Below are 14031 nucleotides of genomic sequence, written 5' to 3' on the forward strand. Positions count from 1 at the left end.
GAACGCGATTTCTGCAGCAACACGGCTCTAAAATCCCTAAACTTCAGAACTCGATTTCTCTCTCAATTCTCAACCAAATCACGTCCCACAAAGCCCAAAATTCATCATTTTTCATTTTTTTTTCATCTCCACCGATTAAAACTTCCAAGAACTCCTCCAAATGGCAGAACCATCAAAGAAGCGAAAGGGGGTTGCGACTTCATCCGCAGTCATCGGAACTCGAAGCCACGAAACATCCAAATCGCAGACATCTCAAATTCCTCCCTCCATATCATCTCCTACGTTGTTTTCCTCAGAAGAACAACGTATCCGGTACAATTCTCTTTTCTCTTCTCGTTCCATTATTGACCCTAAATTCGTAGACTTAGCTTTCTTTGATGATGAAGTGTTTGATTGCTTTCAAGCATTTCAAAATTCTTGTTTAATTCAGTTTATCTCCATGAAACTTCCTTTTTACCCTGAATTGGTTGAAGCCTTTTATTCGAACTTGGAAATTCAAGAAGATTCCTTGATTTTTGAAGTTTATGGGATTAAGATGGTCATAGACCAGTCCCTTTTCTTTGAACTCACTCAATTATCCAGTGACGGTGTACCATTTGAGGGTACACTTGATGATGAGTGGAATTTTGATTTTTCTGTTTCTGATGCCCGCCGGATGCTTTGCACCAACCAAACGGATATGACCGGAAGGCTTCTTGTCGGTTCATTGGCATTCGAATGCCGCATCATGCACTACTTAATTATGCGCATCCTACTCCCTAGATCTTCCAACCTTGCACAGGTTTCTGAGGAAGATTTGATAATCATGTGGGTTTTCTTAACTGGTCGTCAAATCAATTGGGCCCATCTTGTGAGATATCGCATGCATAAGGCATTGAGATCAAATGCTCCACTTCCATATCCTCATTTGATCACCTTGTTTCTACAACATTTTAATGTCCCTCTTGACTCTGAGCCCTTTGTCAAATCAAGAGATCCTTCTCTATTGGTGCGAATGTAATCTCCTCTTTCGGATACCGCAAAGAGAGGGATGGCTCTTGGGTGAAGAAGGATGCTCCAGTACAGGCCGCTGAAGACCGCTCTCCATCACCACATTCTCATAGAGATGACTCTTCATCTCTTATGCACAACATTCTTGACAGGTTGGATGGACTCCACACCTTCGTCGGTGAACGCTTTGACTCATTGGATAGTCGTATTGATGCCATGGATGCACGATTTGCAGGAATGGACACACGTATCACCAAACTTGAGGAGGATGTTAGTTATGTTCGTCAGTGCTTTGACCTTCCACCACCATCCTCATAGATTTAGATTATTATACTTTGTTTCTAAAGTCTTGTATTTGGCTATATGTTTATGACATTTGAACACTTAGTATTTCTTATATTTGCTTAGTATGACTGAACATGATGATTATATTTACTTGCTTTTGGTTGTTTATGTTTATGTGTGTTAAACTTAATTATGTTTTATGATATATATGTCTAGTGGTATGTAATTACATTTGGTATTGTGTTGTATGTATGTTTTAGAATTATTCATGTATGTTTTATTTTACGAACTTTGGCCTTTTCAATGTTGCCAAAGGGGGAGAGAAAATGGGTATTTTAAAAATCAAGATATTATATTTTCAAAGCTTTAAAATTAAGCATAAATTCAAAAAGAAAGGGGGAGAAAGAGATGAGTGAATGATAGAACAAAACTTGTATTTATTCTCTTGATTTCAGGATTGTCATCATCAAAAAGGGGGATATTGTGGAAGCAATGCCTTCCAAGATTATTTTGATGATGCCAAAGAATCAAGAGTCAAGCAAGTTCCAAAGAATCAAGAGTCAAGTAAGTTTCAAGAATCAAGATCAAGATTCAAGATTCAAGAATAATCAAGATTCAAGTAAAGAATCAAGACTCAAGATTCAAGAATCAAGAGAAGACTCAATCAAGATAAGTATTAAAAGAGTTTTTCAAAACATTGAATAGCACAAGAATTTTTCAAAAAGCAAAATCTTTTACCAAAGAGTTTTACTCTCTGGTAATCGATTACCAGAAGGCAGTAATCGATTACCAGTAGCCAGTATTATTTTCAAAACTGATTTACAAAGTTGTAATCGATTACCATAATCATGTAATCGATTACCAATGTTTTTAAAACGTTAGATTTCAAATTTCAAGAGTCACAACTTGTGATAAAACTTTTTAAAATCATTTCAAACTTGTGTAATTGATTACATAATACTTGTAATCGATTACCAGAGTTTCTAAACGTTTTGATTTTCAAATTTAAACATGAAGAGTCACATCTGTTGATGTGTAATCGATTACACCTTGATGGTCTAAGTGCCGCTTGTTATTTCGAAAAATAAATTTCCAAAAGTCATAATTCTTAAAGTGACTTGTTTCTGAAGAGTTTTTCAAAAGTCACAACTTTTAAAGTGACAAGTTTTCAAAAGAGTCACAACTTTTAAAAAGTGACTATTTTTAAAGAAATTGCCAAGAGTCACAAACTTTAACTTGAGTCATCAAATGATTATAAATATGTGACCATGGCACGAATTTAAAAAGACTGATTCCTTTCATGCATAATAGATTTCTTTCATAGAGTTTTTGTTCAATAATTTCTCTTTTAAGAAAAGTTCATTGTCTAAAAACTTGTGCTATTCTTCTTCTTCATTCCTTCTCTCTTGTCAAAAGATTCAAAGGACTAACCGCCTGAGAATTCTTTTTTTCTTCCCTTCTCCCTCTTGACAAAAGATTTCAAAGGACTAACTGCCTGAAATATCTTCTGTTTCTTACAAAAGATTTCAAAGGACTAACCGTCTGAGATATCTTTTGTTTTCCCTTACAAAGATTCAAGGGACTAACCGCCTAAGAATTCTTTGTCTTAACACATTGGAGCGTACATCCTTTGTGGTACAAGTAGAGTGTACATCTACTTTGTAGAAGCAAAGCTTCATGGTGAATCAAAGGTGATTCAAGGGTGTTTTGATGATAACAAAAGATGATGACAAAGGTGATGACAAAAAGCTCAAAGATCAATCAAAGAACAACTCAAGTGAATCAAGAACAATTCAAGAGTTCAAGATAAGAATCAAGAAAAATTCAAGACTCAAGAAGAAAGTTAAGAGTCAAGAATCAAGATTCAAGGTTCAAGATCTCAAAAATCAAGATCAAGATCAAGATTCAAGATTCAAGAATCAAGAGAAGACTTAATCAAGGTAAGTATGAAAAGGATTTTTCAAAAACTGAGTAGCACATGGATTTTTCTCAAAACATGTTTACCAAAGAGTTTTTACTCTCTGGTAATCGATTACCAGATTGTTGTAATTGGTAATCGATTACCAGTAGCAAAATTGTTTTGAAAAAGTTTCCAAATTGAATTTACAACGTTCTAATTAATTTCAAAAAGCTGTAATCGATTACAATATTTTGGTAATCGATTACCAGTCCCTTTGAACGTTGAAATTCAAATTCAAATGTGAAGAGTCATATCCTTTCACATAAAAGCCTTGTGTAATCGATTACACTGATTTGGTAATCGATTACCAGTGAATGTTTCTGAATAAATCAAAAGATGTAACTCTTCAAAAATGTTTTGACTTTTTCAAATTGGTTTTAAGTTTTTCTAAAAGTTGTAACTCTTCTAAATGGTCCTTTTAGCCAGACATGAAGTGTCTATAAAAGCAAGGCTTTGATTTTCTTTTCATTAATTCATTCATTCAATCTTGAACACTTATTTCATACAATCCTTTACAAACCTTGAATCTCTTTGAACTTCTTCTTCTTCTTTGTACCAAAAGCTTTCAGAAGTTTTCTAGTTTTTTAAACCTTGAAAACTTGCGCTATTCATCTTTTCATTCTCTTCTCCCTTTTCCAAAAAGAATTCGCCGAGGACTAACCGCCTGAATTCTTTTTGTGTCTCCCTTCTCCATTGTCAAAGAATTCAAAACGACACAGTTTGAGAATTCTTTTGATTCTTCCCATTCCCTTATACAAAAGTGTTCAAAGGACTAACCACCTGAGAATTCTTTTGTATCTCCATTCACAAAGTATCAAAGGTTTAACCGTCTGAGATCTTTGTCTTAACACATTGGAGGGTACATCCTTTGTGGTACAAATAGAGGATACATCTACTTGGGTTTGACTGAGAACAAGATAGGGTACATCTCTTGTGGATCAGCTCTAGTGGAGGGTACATCCACTAGGGTTTCAAAGAGAACAAGGGAGGGTACATCCCTTGTGGATCTTTGCTTGTAAAAGGATTTTTACAAGATTGAAAGAAATTTCAAGGGCTGCAGGTCGCTTGGGAACTGGATGTAGGCACGGGTTGTTGCCGAACCAGTATAAAAAATCTTGTGTGTTTGTTTCCTTCTTCCCTACTCTTTTACTTTCCGTTGTGCATTTAATTCCCACTTTTACTTTTTGTTAAGTTTCTCTTCTACACCTCATTCTCTTAACAATTAAGTAAAAGCCTTAGAAGAGTAATTTTTTAATTAGTAAAGGTTTAGGAATAATTAATTCAACCCCCCCCCCCTTCTTAATTATTCTGAGGCCACTCGATCCAACATACTTGGGTTGCGATACTGAGAACAAGAGAGGGTACATCTCTTGTCGATCAGTTCAAGTGGAGCATACATCCACTTGGTTGTTCAAAGAGAACAAGGGAGGGTACATCCCTTGTGGATCTTTGCTTGTAAAGGATTTTACAAGGTTATTGGAAATCTCAAGAACCGGTGGTTGCTTGGGGACTGAATGTAGGCACGGGTTGTTGTCAAACCAGTATAAATCTTGTGTTTGTCTTCTTCTTCCCTACACTCTTTAATTTTTGTTGTGTACTTTTTATTTCCGCTTTACTTTTGTCTAAGTTATTGATTTTGTTCTTTACTTTCTAATAACTTAGTAGTAAATCCTAATTGAATCTAGTAACATTAAGAAGGATAAGTTTTTAATTAGTCAAGACACATTAATAATTAATTCAACCCCCCCTTCTTAATTATTCCAAGGCCACTTGATCCAACACAATTGAAGTCCATGGAGAAACTCTTAATGGATTTGCAAGTGTTTGCCCAAGAGTTTCTTTTGAGAGAGCATTTGACAATGAAGTTCTCTTGGAATCTCTCTCATTTCCTTTTGAGAGGATAAGACATTTTGAACAAACAAAACTCTCTCTTCAAAATTCGTGCCCAAGTCACCTATTTATAGGCCTTTGATGGTCATTCACAAATTCAATCAAAAGATGTGACTGTTGACAGATTTTCTAAAAACTCTCCACTGGTAATCGATTACAATGTTTATGTAATCGATTACACAGTTATAATTTGAAGGGTCATGACCTTTGAATTTGAATTTCAAGAGTTTTGTTGCTGGTAATCAATTACAGACATATGGTAATCGATTACATGTTCAAAATTCAAATTCAAAACCCTTTTCAACAACTATTTTTCATTCTCCCCTTCTGGTAATCGATTACCAGAGCCTTGCATGACTTTGAAACCCTTTGTTTTGAGGCAATGCTTGATCATTAGTGAATCTTGAAACAAGGCTTTGTTTGTTGAAGCAATCTTAAATTAATCTTGAAGCAAATGTTTATCCTTTGAAGCGGCCTTGTTTGATTCTTCTTTGGCATCATCAAAATTCATGTATTCATACATTTACAAACATGTTATTCCATAATTCATCACATATTCAATTTATAGACACTGCTCATGAATTATACAATACCCAGGACCTCACACTCGTATTTCAAACACGTTTAACACATTGTGCTACAATTTAACACTGGTTTCTAAATAGGAAACCTACACTTTCCCTTTAATATTGCGCATCAAAACTTTTCTCAAATTAAACACTGGTCAGGTTATTGTATAATTCACAGCTCTCAATACAAGTAATATCACATCAAGTGTTAACCACACACTTACTCACAACTAAAACTCATGTTCACAATTTCACATCTCATTATGTCACAATCAACCATATCATGTTTACATGTATCTCACAAATTGACACATTTCACTTTGCACTACTCAATCTTCATAACAATAATATAATCACATTTAATAATTTATCATGCTTCATAACTCATATACGCATCACATAGAAATAATATTTACATGACATGACATATATATATATATATATATATATATATATATATATATATATACATACATACAAATAACATGTTGATCATCATTTGGGAAAATTAGAACAAGATGATAATTTGTATAAAACAAGTCATTAAAGAATATTATTTAGAATATAATTCGTGTTAATAAAAAGAACTCAATTTTTTTAAGGGTTTACACTCAACACATGAACACATCAATTTCATAGCAACTTCTCATTGGGACATCAACTGGTTTGTCAAACATATATAATTCACAGTTATAATTGTAAGGGTAGAATCAAAATTTGCAGAAACATCCCAAAACTCATTTTAGTTGATACTTTAAGGATCTCTACAGATGTTCTCACTACTCCCCAATTGTGAATAACCCATCACTTACCTCTAAGTGAGTTCATGTGTGTTCCGACAACGATAGTGTCATCTCTAGAAATTTCTTCAGATTCCTCAAAGTTTTTCCACTTACCACTCTGATAGGGTTCCCAAACATTAGAGAGAAGGAAAAAGGATTGAAGCCTCAATTTTGTACTGTCTTCGAGCGATTCAGTTTTCTCTCTCCATGAATATTATTTCGCAAATCCCAAGGGTGGAAGTGTGAGAAATTGAATCATGAACCAAATATCAAAATTTCACAACAATCCAACGGTTAAAGAGTTTGGCGCCGTAGTTTTACTGAGATTGTTTTTGGGTTTCTGCGGGAAAAGAAAAAGCTACGATGCAAAGGATATTTCTCTCTGCTCCGACATGATTTCGTATTTCCCAATGGTGAGAATGTTCGAAAATGATTTCCAAACCTGTTGCTCAAATTTCACGACGATCCAACGGTGAATAATTCGAAGATCATCGATTTTCTAAGATAGGTTTGGTGGTATACGGGAAAAAGAGAAGGTTTTGGGAGGAGGAGAGGGGAAAACGAAATTGAGAGGAAGAGGAGGCATCGTCAATTTGAAAACTGACCTAACATGTCTCTATTTATAGTTAGGTTTACTTACAACTTATTATTTACTCTATTTATTTATAAATAACAATATTTTTTAAATTAGTTTCCGAAAAATAGGATATTACAGAGTGCCTCTTACTGTCTTGTGCCTCTCAATCCCTTGTTTTCTGCAAAACTGATTGAATTCTTCTGAGTAGAACTCTAAACCATTATCAGTTTTGAGTTTCTTGACTTTTTTGTTGGTTTGAGTTTCAACCAGTACCTTCCACTCCTTGAACTTCTCAAAGGCTTTTATTCTTCTACTTGAGTATGTAGATCCATACCTTCCTAGATAAGTCATCAATCATAGAAAGGAAATACCTTGCTCCACTGTGTGATGGTACTCTTGTTGGACCCCATACATCACTGTGGATGTATTCAAGTGTACCTTTGGAGTGATGCACAATAGTGGCAAACTTTGACCTCTTTGCCTTGCCAAGAATACAGAGTTCACAAAATTCTAGTGACTCAACACTATTTTTTCCTAGTAGCTTCTGCTTGTTGAGCTCCTTCAACCCTCCTTCACTCATGTGTCCAAGCCTCTTGTTTGCATGTGAATCAGTTTCCTCAGTCACAATTGCCACAATCCCTTTTTGAACATTTCCTGCCAGAAGATACAGGCCATTTTCCAGCTTGCCCCTCATGAACACGATGGAACCTTTGGTGATCTTGATAACTCCACCCTCAACCCTGGGCACAAAACCTTGCTTGTCAAGCATCCCTATAGAGATCAGATTCCTCCTCAATTCTAGCACATGCCTAACCCCGTGCAGTGTCCTAGTTACTCCATTAAGTTTCAGAGTAACATTACCAATTCCCACTACTTTGCAAGTTTCATTGTTGCCAAGTAAAACCTTCCCTCCACCAATCTTCTTATAAGAACTGAACTGTTCCATTGTAGGACACATGTGAAATGAGCAACTCAAGTCAAGAACCCAATCTAGCTTGACTAGTGCCTCTGAAACACACAAGACATCAACACTTTCATACCCTTATGGGGCAGCGTCTACATCACCACTGTGATTGTTCTGATCCCTCTATTTCTTTTTCTTCTTGTACTTAGGACATTCTTTCTTGAAGTGTTCTTCACTTCCATAGATGAAACATCACCTCTTCTTGCCTTCTTTCGATTTGGATCTTATACCTTTCTTGCCCTTAAATTCTTTCTTTCCAGGCCTCCCTCTAGTGAACAATCCCTCTGCATCTTGATCACCCTTACTTTCTGACTTCCTCCTCAACTCCTTTGTGATGCAAGCTCCATTGGAGCTTGTAGGCCTAGGATCTTCTTCATCAATGGATTCCTTTGCTTCTTGGAAGATGAATGGCAGCGGAATGGAGAAAGGGAAAGAGAGAGGAGACGCCACTTCAAGGAGAAGATGAGTCTAGAAGAAGCTCACCACCATAGGAGGCCATGGATAAGAGCTTGGAGGAAGAAGGAGATGAATGAAGGGAGAGGGAGAGAAGAGCACGAAATTTTGTGCTCTAAATGAGCTTTGAAATCTGAAGTTTAATATTCAAATCATCAAAGTTTAAAAAAAATGCACACACATGACCTCTATTTATAGCCTAAGTGTCACACAAAATTGGAGGGAAATTCAAATTTCACTTGAATTTGAAATTGAATTTGTGGAGCCAAACTTTGGAGCCAAAATTTCACTAATTATGATTAGTGAATTTTAGTTATGGTTCAGCCCACTAATCCAAGATCAATTCCAAGATTCTCCACTAAGTGTGCTTAGGTGTCATGAGGCATGAAAAGCATGAAGGACATGCACAAAGTGTGACTATATGATGTGGCAATGGGGTGTAGTAAGCAAATGCTCACCTCCCCCTCTAAAATTTAATTGGATTGGGCTTCTACCAATTCAATTAAATTTATTTCCAACCACACACATCAAATATCCACTTAGTGCATGTGAAATTACAAAACTACCCCTAATACAAAAACTAGTCTAGGTGCCCTAAAATACAAGGGCTGAAAAATCCTATATTTCTAGGGTACCCTACCTACATTATGGAGCCCTAAATACAAGGCCCAAAAATAATGAAACCTTAATCTAATATTTACAAAGATAAGTGGGCTCGTACTTAGCCCATGGGCCCGAAATCTACCCTAAGGCTCATAAGAACCCTAGGGCCTTCTCTTGCATATCTGGCCCAATCTACTTGCAGTTTTCTATCCAATGCCCTTGCGGGGTAGGATTGCATCACTTTGTAAACAAAGCTGCCTATACTTCTTCTAGTGAAAGAGTATCCCTGCCATAGATGAGAGTATCAGAGAGGTTGTCAAACTCGTTCGGTAATGATCTCAAGAGCAAGAGTGTTTGGTCTTCATCTTCTAGGGTGATTTCAATATTTTCCAGATCAAGAATGATTTTATTGAAGTCATCCAAATGATCTTCTAGCGACTTCCCTATTGTCATCTTGAGGGTGTACAATTTATGCTTCCCTATTATCATCGCATTCAAGCAGGATGGATGAAATGGAGAAAAGCATCGGGGGTGTTATGTGATGCAAAGGTACCGATCAAGCTAAAGGGAAAGTTTTATCGGACTGCGGTAAGACCGGCGATTTTGTACGGAACAGAATGTTGGGCGGTCAAGAGCCAACATGAGAATAAAGTAGGTGTAGCGGAGATGAGGATGTTGCGGTGGATGTGTGGTAAGACTCGACAGGATAAAATTAGAAACGAAGCTATTAGAGAGAGGGTTGGAGTAGCGCCTATTGTAGAGAAGATGGTGGAAAATAGACTTAGGTGATTTGGGCATGTAGAGAGAAGACCGGTAGACTCTGTAGTGAGGAGAGTAGACCAGATGGAGAGAAGACAAACAATTCGAGGCAGAGGAAGACCCAAAAAGACTATAAGAGAGGTTATCAAAAAGGATCTCGAAATTAGAGAGGTTATCAAAAAGACTATAAGAGAGGTTACCAAAAAGACTATAAGAGAAGTTATCAAATGATCCATGTAGCCAACCCCACCTAGTGGGATAAGGCGTTGTTGTTGTTGTTGTTGTTGTATAACTTGTTGGCCAACGATTTGGTCTTGTACAGGTTTTCCAACTTGTTCCAAATCACAACAGTTGATTTCTCCTTTGAAACTTCCCTCAATACTTTATCTCCAAGAGACAGGATCAAAGCACTATGAGCCTTGTCAAGAACCTCCTTATTCTCCCTTTCTGACATTGTTGCAGGCAACCCCTTTTCTCTTTTAAGAGCCTGCTCTAGTCCATGATGAACCAGCAACACCCTCATCTTCATCCTTCATAGCCCGAAATCATTCTTGCCGGTAAAATTCTCAATATCAAACTTTGCATAACACATTCTTGATTTTACCTAGAACAACTTCCCCAGAAAACCCAACCAGGGCACTGATACCAATCTGTTATGAATTAAACAGATACTTCAGAATATTGAAAAGAAAGGAACACCTAGGCTAATCAATAGTGTTTAGAGAAAATGAGAGAATTATTGGGAGAGAAGCTTTTTCTGTATTGTTTCATTGTCAATGGTGTTAGTTACAAGTCTTATAAAGGCTACTACACTTCCACTAATCAGATAGGGAATTTTGTTATGAGAAGTAATAGAATTACTTAACTCCTAACAACTTCTCCCAGCCCTTTCCAAAAATACAAGGAGAAAACAGAAACAATTGTTTAAGGTAAAACCAATTCTAACACTTATATTCCCTAACAAGTAACAACTGATGCAACCAAGATAAATCTTAGCCAAAACTATTTTCAGTCCACCGCAAGGAGCCGGATTGCATCTCCATTTGCAATGGAGTTTGTGCAAAGCAATTTTATTTTATTTTATTTTTCTTTTTTGCTTTGGGAAAACTGGGTTCCAAGTTCCAACAGAGGTTTTACGTGCAGGAAAACATGTAATTTCCATTTCATCCGTTAAACAAACAAGCACTAAATAACTATACTAATACTATTCATACTGTTAAAAATCTGTTTTCAAACTTCCACGCTTCTACTTGTATAATGGGATCACTCTCACATAATGTTCCACTGAAAGTGTTTGATGACAACGGCCGCCATCCACTGTCACTTGCAATCTTTTCATATTGAGTTTATGTCATTCCTGCATTTAAACAAACTTCATCTTTTTATCCTTTTTGATGTCATAACTAATCTAGATTGTTTCCCTCATTCTGCCGGGACTATTCTCAGACAACAGTGGAGTTAATCTGGTCATCAATCTTGTTTATCCAAAGATGAATCCCCCCAATATAGGTAAATAAAGATGAGAGAGCTCAATAAAACATAGCATTACTACGTGATGCTAACCTCATTGTATATCTCAAGATATGAGACACGTAACAAGAATTCTCGTCCAGGAGTCTGAAATGACAAACACAACCTGTCAAGGATATGAATGGATCTCAAGTCCAGTTTGGAAAACTTAACTTTTTACCTCCTGTATAATACTAAAGACATCCTTCACTGCAAGTGGGATAATTCCAGGTGATTTTTGCTCCCCCTGGGAAAAATATATAGCAAATTTAGGAAGTATACCAACAATAGTCCTTAAAGACAAAGGAGGACTATTGATCCGCAGAATGATCACCTTAATTGAAAGAAGTTTTTTATTTTTTCTTTTTTGCTAGGGAAACAGCTTCATGCTAAATTCTAGAAGAAAACTTGAACAAGACATTATGTTTTACAAGAGTAAGAGTAAGAGGCAAGATTAAGTAACTAATGATTTAGCACTATCTTGCCATATGTATGACCTGACCTCTATCTTTAATCCCTAACATTTCTGTTTCTGACATCTACTTAGATATGCTTTGAACAATATTGCTTCCCAGTAATGGATCATTTGACAAAAGTTCATTGTCCATGGAAGATGTACCATTTTGTTTGATGCGGAATATTTGGTTCAAAAATAGACATATCTCGTCATAATTTGAGTTTATTGCCGTGATTGTATGTTTTTGGCTCTTGTTCATATAGTGTTTATTTTATGACTTATAGTTTTCTTAAACTCCTAATTCCTACTCTCCTAGTCCATGCTGATGCATATAATTAGCCCACATAACTCATAGTTAGTTACTTGGTACTTACATATCACTCTCCAACAGTGTGAATTTTCATTATGGAATATTGGGACATGAGTTTTTGTAATATCCCAATTTTCGTAAACTAGATTAAAAAAGATTATTATTTATAAATAAATAGAGTTTTAAAAAAAATGGTGAGATTTTATAAATAAATAAATAAGGAGATATAATTATTAATTAAAATAATTATTTGAGAGAAAATAAAAATGGTATTTTATTTATTTGTTTGATAGAAAATAAAATAAAGTTTGTTTTTATAAAATAATAAATAAATAAATAGAGTAAACCTAGCTATAAATAGCGTTAGGTCAGTTTTCACACTGATGGTGCCTCTTCTTTCCCTCATTTCCGTTTTTCTCCTTCTCCTCCCAAAACCCTCTCTTTTTTCCCGCAGGCCACCAAACCTGTCTCAGAAAAAGCACGATCTCGGACTCATTCACCGTTGGATCGTCGTGAAATTTAAACAGCATGTTCACAACCCATTTCCGAGCACGTTAACCGTTGGGAATTTCGATACCACGTCTGATCTAAGAGAAATATCCCTCGCATTGTAACATTTTTCTTTCCCGCAAAAACCCAGAGCTGTCTTGGTAAAACTATGATCCCGGTTTCGTTAACCGTTGGATTGTCATGAATTTTGGATATGTTGTTCGAAATTCAACTGCAAACGCTTTGACCGTTGGGATTTGCGATATAATGTTCGTGGAGGAAGAAAAAGGAATCGCATGAAGATAGTCCAAATGGAGGTTTTAATCCTTTCTCCGTTTCTCTGACGTTTGGTACTCTACCGGAGCAGTCGGAGGAAAAACTGGAGAAATCTTAGGGAACCGCTAGAGATGACGCTATCGCTATGGGAAGACACGTGAGTCCGCTTAGAGGTAAGGGATGAGTTTATCGCAATTGGGGGTTAGAATGAACATGTGTAGGGATCCTTAGAGGACTAAATTTGGGTTTTTTTGGGGATGTTTATTGAATTATAATTTTTCTTTATGATTATGAATACAATATTATTGTGTTCTATGTACCAATTGATGTCCTGATGAGAATTGATTGATAAACTTGAGTGCTCTTGATGTCTTTGTGTTAACCCATGATTTTGATACAATTGTGAGGAACTATTTCAGAGGTTTTACATTCCATGTTGTGATAAAATCTTTTGTATAAATTGTTATGTTGAGGTTATGAAATGATGATTCAAACTGTGAGTATGTGATAAATTGAACATGTGACGGATGATGAAATACATGTGTATTGAGATGAGATATGTGTATTGAGTTGTGAACTATGAACTGTGCAATCACACAATTGTAAGACCCTTTAAGGGCGACAAGTATTGTGATGGGATTCACTGTGGGAACCCGACGAGTTAAAATGATTTTGAAAATAATTGAGTAGATGTGTGTATTGCATAGTTCATAGGTAAAGTGTATATGATTCATGAGGTGTGATAACATGTTAAATTGAGATTATACCATTGTGATTGGGATTAAGTGTATGTGATAAATTGAGTATGTATATGATTGAGATATATATGTGCATTGAGTTGTGAACTATGAATTGTACAATCACACGATCATAAGTCCCTTCAAGGGCGACGAGTTAATGCTAAGTCCCTTTTAGGGCGACGAGTTGATGTTAAGTCCCTTTTAGGGCGACGAGTTGATGTTAAGTCCCTTTTTGGGCGACGAGTTAATGTTAAGTCCATTTAAGGGCGACGAGTTAATGATAAGACCCTTAAAGGGCGACGAGTTAAAATTATTTTAAGAACAATTGAGGAGTCGTGTGTTTTGTACAGTTCATAGATAGAGTCTGTGTGCTAAAATAATTTTAGGGGTTGGACCTGAATCAGGAGGGAGAGGCCCT

General features: G+C 36.1%; 1 pseudogene; it reads right to left on the reverse strand.

Annotated features, from left to right (window-relative positions):
- The window catches only part of LOC100790818 (kinesin-like protein KIN-7C, mitochondrial), a 37022-nt pseudogene extending 25142 nt beyond the window's left edge, over window positions 1–11880 (reverse strand).
- Between the last annotated feature and the right edge of the window lie 2151 nt (window positions 11881–14031).

This window comes from Glycine max, chromosome 14, assembly GCF_000004515.6.
Source record: "Glycine max cultivar Williams 82 chromosome 14, Glycine_max_v4.0, whole genome shotgun sequence".
Classification (NCBI taxonomy): domain Eukaryota; kingdom Viridiplantae; phylum Streptophyta; class Magnoliopsida; order Fabales; family Fabaceae; genus Glycine; species Glycine max.